Below are 7,102 nucleotides of genomic sequence, written 5' to 3' on the forward strand. Positions count from 1 at the left end.
AGGAAGAGAATCAATACGAATTGAAAATCCGCGGACAACCTACTTCCGGTACGGCTGAAGATTTAAGAAAACGGCTTACGAAGTGTGTTAAGGCAGGTACGCCTATTGATCAGGCTGTCTTAGCTTCCTTAAATGTAGATGAGGAACTGGAGGCCTGTGAAGATAAATATAAGTCATTGGCTGCCTCCGCGAATGAATATGAGGGGGACTATACAGACACTGAAGGTCAGCGTCTTCAAGCCAGGATGTAGCATAACTATTTAAGGGCAGGACGTATACCAATAGGCGCATTAGGTGACAAAATTATCGCAAAACGTCATGAGGTGTTAATGGATAAGACCAAAGAACTGTGTGACGCGGCCGAAGCCAAGAAAGACGCGGCAAACGCCGAAGCTGAAAATTCAACAGCCGAGCAGACCCCGCGGCCCAAAAATGCGGATGTGCACTCGCCTCCAGAGGCAACAAGCCACATCACCGTCGGTGCACTTGTTCGACAAATAGATTCAACCATCGCGATCACACCGCAACAAAATTTTAATTTAACGTCATCCGCACATAGAGGAGTGCCTGTGTATTAAATGGGGATTACAATTTGACGGCCAATCACAGAGCGTAGGGGCGTTTCTGCAGAGAGCAGAAGAACTGCGCAGGGCTCGAGGGGTCACCACAACTGAACTGTTTGATTCGGCAGTGGATTTGTTCACGGGACCTGCCCTAACGTGGTATCGATCCACGATAGGCCGTCTCGGGAACTGGGAACAGCTGTGTAGGGATATGGAACTGGTCTTCCAACATCCTGACCATGACATATACCTACAGCAAGAGATAATCAATCGCGTTCAAGCCGAAACGGAACCCATTGACTTATTTATCGCTGCGATGGAGGGGTTGTACAGTCGCTTGTCAACAGCCGTAGTGGAAGAAGTAAAGCTTAGGCAAATATTGCATAACTTACATCCCCAGCTGCAAGACCGGCTTGCTCTTTTTGATGTTACCTCTCTTGAACAACTGAGAGTGATGGGTAGAAAGGTAGAAGCGGGACGCTTGAGGTCCATCACCACGCGTGCGGTAGCGTCTAACGTGGGTGTACTCGAACCAGACTTAACATATCCTCCTCCTCCTCGCGGGCCGACTCGGGGCAATGCCCGTCCCACGCCTGAACGCAAGGTGTTCCAGGCAGCCAATACCTCAGATATTACATGTTTTAATTGCCATATGAAAGGCCACATCTCTCGGGACTGCAGGAATAAAAGAGAGGAGCGCTCTAGTCGAATAACGTGCTGGCGTTGCAACAAGGCAGGCCACATACAGAAAGATTGTAGAGTTCGACTAGACTCTAAAAGACCTCAATCGGGAAACGGGAGCGGGGTAAGTGGGTCCACCGACACGAAGCCCCGGAATTAAAGGAAGCTGTTTCACAGCTACCTACTAAGGTGAACCTAAAGATGTGTACGACTCGTAAGAACTGCACTACTGAGAAGCAGGTCAGGACTGTCCCCGAGATTCGAGATGTGGTAGATGAACTTGTAGCCATCGGTAAGATAGAAGATGCAGAGGGAAAGGTCCTAATTGACACTGGAGCGCAGGTTTCCCTCGTAAAAAGAGGAGCCTCATCCGCTGAGCTCACTAAACCAGACGTAATTTTGAAAGGTATTTCTGGTAGGACATTGAAAACTTACGGGCGACAAGAGTTGACTTTAAAAATGAAACCGATCGTTGAAGTGGTAGGAAATTTTGTGGTTGGGAACCTCCCTAAGGGATACCTAGCCGTACTTGGTTGCGATATTTTGGGCAAAGGAAACGGAGAAATAAATGTTGAACATGGTCTACTTCGGTTGTATGGTGGAGACATTTGGTTAAATCGGATAAAGAAAGGGGTAAAACACCCACTCGCAGCATACGCAGGGTGTTTCGCCAGATGTCCGAGAACATGGTCGGCCAGCAGACGCATTCCATTACTGCGTTACTGATGATGTTAAAATTAAGAATATGTAGACCCTCATGTCTGGCAAATAGATCCTCCATGTAGGCTTTAACTAGACGAATTTGTTGGTACAAGGAAATAATTCAGCTTGGAAATTTTAACGATACATTTGCTTACGTATTGAGACGTAACATTGATTGATGGAAATGCTGATGATGCTTACGTTTGTCTTCCTGACGGTCAAGAAACTATAGTATTGATAAGACACTTAGCTCCTTTAGGTGACTATGATTTATCAATTGGCTCGCAAGCTTTGCCTACTCCAGGGCATATTGAAGAAGATATTACTGAGAGAAGACCTTCTTAGAGATCAAACAGGCCGACTTAAACTAAAAATAGCTGGGTACAATGTAATAAATCATATGTTAATTTGCTATCATATTCTTTAACCTATAAAGTAACAGTTTTGCTTATTTGATTATTTTTTTAAATTTTGTAACTATGATTATGTTTGTTTTATACCAGGGTCTAGCTCAATTGTGTTTAATTAAACATAATTTCAGGTAAACTCTTTGTTTTATATCTATTTCACCTAGATCCGATACACTCGATGCCTGGGGACTTCCGCGGTTTAGTTAGTTTGACTACTGTAACCGCTTCTCCGCGCATGAATGACTGGGAAATTTGGTCCCGGCGGACTTTGATACCAAATTTATGATATGACTAGTTTTGAAACAAGCTTCTGGATATACCAATGTTTAAAACTTCGAATTTTACTGTAGATTTTACTACCATGCCCTATAGTTATTTTTTCAAGAGGCTACAATGCGTGCATGCATCTTTTCGCATGTATCGAGTACATAGTGCCAATGATAGCAGGGCAAGAAACGTACACACTTACACATGTCTCAGGGAAGTTGAAGTTTGTATGACGTCATGCGTGAATCCAAACCACATATACGGTACTCTGAAAGGAGGCAGACTGTACGTGCTTTGAATTAACGTAGCCCGTAACTATAAATTAATGTTAAATAGTCTAGTTATTGTCTTCGCGAATTAGTTTTGTTATAAGAAAACATATATTTCAGAAATATGTCACAGTTATTTGATGTCATCCTAACTAGGTATTTATTTTAGTGATTTTGCTACTTTATTCTATATCTTCCAGTAAACCGGGCCAAGGAAAACTGATAACATCTGAGGTTGATGATAAAATCACATTTATACATAAGAACAGACAGATACTAATTGAAAGTAGTTTTGAACTATTGGCACGATCTATAAGTTTTGTATGCACAGTGTGTTTTTATCATGTTTATAGATTTGAAATAATATTTATAAATTATAATCTACACGACTATTTTTACCTTAAGAACTACTTTTTCTATTACTTGGTAAATATTGTCATTTTTAGTTCCTTACAATTGTTTAATCACAATTAAAACTGACAAGCTGAAAGACACTAAAGTAAGAAATAGAGTTCAACCAAATCATGGCCAAACGATGTCACTTGCAACTTTACTACAGACCACTAAACACATTATCAATTTATGAATTGATTAGTTTATCATAACAAACACGTTTGCCCGAGGTCTGAGAAAGAATAGTCAGCTGATCGAGCGTACATGGCCGGCTGGAAATTGTTAACGTACACGCTTGGATCAATCGTTTTTGAGGCGTTCATATTTATCGATAGGGGAAGGACTGCATGAGCATGCAGAATTACTCCTGAATTATTATAGACCGTTACCGCTACTTGAGACCATATATACTTGTATTTGTTTTTCATTGTTCATTGTTCACCAACAAAAATAAAATTTCATAATTATAGGAGAGTTTGTTTATAAATTAAGTATTTGATTATAATAAGAATAAGCTGGTAGAATGTATTATGAAATGTGTTATCTATATTTGAAATGAAGAAATAGAGTATACATTTTTGGATGATTTTGAATTGTAATGTAGTTTATTATTAAATTCAATGTAGATATGTACAATTCAAACTCAACATTACAATTTTATAAGAACATCATATTACTGTCATTTTTTGGCAGGAAGATTTCAAACATAATACAACTGAACTATATATGAATCATAAACTGATCATTGCTCATTATAAACACAACACATCATTGACAGAGCAGCCCGATCATTAGTGACGTTAATGCGCATATGAGACTTTTTGGGTAAGTAAGAGCCCTAATCCGTCAGGAGCCACGGTTTTCATACAGAATATAAATATTTCTACGGGTGAACCTACATACTGACCAACTGACATATGAAAAATTTCCGATTTGTTAGATTATTTTGTTACAAAAGGTATTAATCAAAACTAATCAGATATCAAATCCATCCTTGATCGGTCTTCTGATCATTCACCAATTATGCATAATTTAAGCACAGAAGTATTTTAAAAATGTCGAGTCAATTGTTACATAACAAATTTACTTCGATTTTGTGATTCATTAAATGAAAATTTGAATTTGAACATTTCGTTGAAAAGTGTTGAGGATTTAGAAAATGCAACAGACTACTTTATTGATTGTTTGCAATGTTCTGCCAAAAATGCTACACCCTTACAGCTTTCTTCAACAGTTGACAGATAGAGATATCTTACCCTAACTACATCAAGAAAATATTCGCTAAGAAAAGAAGATTAAGAAGAATATGGTAAAACAGTAGAAATCCAAATGATAAGGCAAACCTCAACAGGATAGCTCAACATCTGAAAAGATTATTGATTAATATTACAAACCAATGGTTTGAAGAGTAAACCCAGTCTCTCTCAGCAACTGAAGCTACAGACTATTCATTATGGAAAGTAACTAACAGAATTAAGCAGCCTATGTATCCAATTCCCCTATTTTAAAAACTGATGGAAACTGGGCGAAAAGTAAAGTTCAAAAATCTGAGGCATTTGATTATTTATTAGAGTATTAGAGTATTTCACCAATGTTTTCAAATAAAATGACGCATTTTCAACAACGCAGAGTAAATACACGAGTATTTAAATTCTCCATTTCAACTCGATTTCCCGTTACGAAAATTCATTCCATCTGAAGTTCGCTCAGTTATAACTCACAATCTTAACCCTCATAAGTCCCCTGACTATGACTCTATTACTAGAAAAATACTGAAAGAACTTCCAAGAAGAGCGATTATATTCTTAACATTGTTATGTAACGTCATACTGAGACGAGAACACATACCCGTTCAATTTAAAAGAGCCTAGCTAATTGCCATTCCAAAGCCAAGGTAGCCCCTCAACCAGCTGACCTCATACAGACCAATAAGCCTCTTATCTATTATTTCAAAACTGTTTGAAAAGTTTCTTCTGAGAAGATTACAATCATTAATCGATGAAGATTCTGTAGTACCTGCTCGTTAGTTTGGTTTTAAGTGAAAACATGGCACAGTAGAACAAGTCAATAGAGTAGGTGAAATCATACGGGATTACTTAGAAAATAAAAGTTATTGGTCGGCTATCTTTTTAGATGTCGGCCAATCGTTGATAATGGGTGGCATGCTGGTCTATTATACAAAATTAAGAAGTTTTAGCCTCACCCTATTTTTTCAATGCAAAAACCATATCTTTCAAAACGATCATTTCAAATGAAATACCAAGATGTTCTTACTCAGCTACATCCAATAGAATTCGGAGTTCCTCAAGTGTACTTGGTCCATTTTTGGACTCCAGTTACATTGAATGCCGTTCATCTACCCCAAGTAACTGAAGTAAATTATCTGGGCATGCGCTTAGACAGAAGGCTTACATGGAAATCCCATATTTGGACAAAGAGACAAGAGCTAAATTTAAAAACAAATAAAATGAATTGGCTACTCTGATCTAAATCAAAACTTAGTTTGAAGAACAAGATACTATTATATAAAACCTGTATGGGCATAAGGTGTGCAGTTATGGGGCATAACAAGCAACTCAAATCTGGAGATACTCCAACGGTTCCAATCAAAATTGTTAAGGGAAGAAGGTCTCTACATGGTTTTACATGCGTTTAAATGGGAAAACAATACACATTTCATGTACCTGCTGAGCAAAGCCTACTAGGCTTATTAACATAATTTTTTTACATGTTGGGGACACTTTAAGGTAAGTATGTACCCACTTTTATTACAAAATTTCAAAAAATAAAAATTGTAAAAATAAATTCATTTTTGGAAAAAATAATAGGTTTTAATGGTATAAAAATATTTTTCTATACTATTTTGGGCAAATAGGTACCTATAAACATATGTAACACACACACACACACACACACACACACACACACACACACACACACACACACACACACACACACACACACACAAAATTTCAAGTCTGAAATACAGGTACATAAAGTCTCTAAATAAAATAGTACTTCAAAACTTACTTTTAAAAGTCTCCAGCTCCATATTGTGACTCTTTCTCCTGATCCTGGTCTTCTTTCTTTCTTTTAATTTGTCTTTTATTCACTCTAGCTTCTTTCGTAATTATTCCTTCTGAGGCTTTTTCAGGTTTTTTACTCTTATTGCATCAATTTTACGCAACCATTGTATGTACTTTGTCCTGCTTCTACACCAATGTTGTCAACAATTTTTAACTTAGCCATTGCACCACTATGAAATGTTATTACTGCATCGAATGTTCCACATTTCAGAGTATTGTATCCTAAAAACACTATTTTAAGAATTTTCGACCAAATGACCTTCAACCGATTTTGTGTCCTTCCATGAAGGCATTTTTTAACAGTTCATCTTTTTAGAGGTCTCTGAATATTTGTTTTATGTTGAGCATTATTGCTGTTGGCACTGAGTTTTGTGAATAATCTTCACCAGTTTCCTTTGCCTTTTGGTATTTACTCCAAGAACCAAGTCCCATTGGGCAAAGTTCATGTTGCAGCTTTTCATCACTTGATAACTTGTGGAAATAAAGCGCCCATATAGATTTTTTATAGCTTCTAAATAGTTTACATTTCTCCTGATAGCTAAACAAAAATAGGTTTGCAAGAGATCAGTGTGGGCATCTGTTAGCCTACATTTTCCTGATAAGCCCTTTCCATCTTGTAGTACGATGCCTTTAGATTTAGCTTTGAGGCGACGTAGTCTGGAACCCACCCTTTTATGAATGTGACCAATGCACTCCAACATCTCAACTTCTATAATATTACCATAGGGTTT

This window comes from Homalodisca vitripennis, chromosome X (genome assembly GCF_021130785.1).
Source record: "Homalodisca vitripennis isolate AUS2020 chromosome X, UT_GWSS_2.1, whole genome shotgun sequence".
Lineage (NCBI taxonomy): Eukaryota > Metazoa > Arthropoda > Insecta > Hemiptera > Cicadellidae > Homalodisca > Homalodisca vitripennis.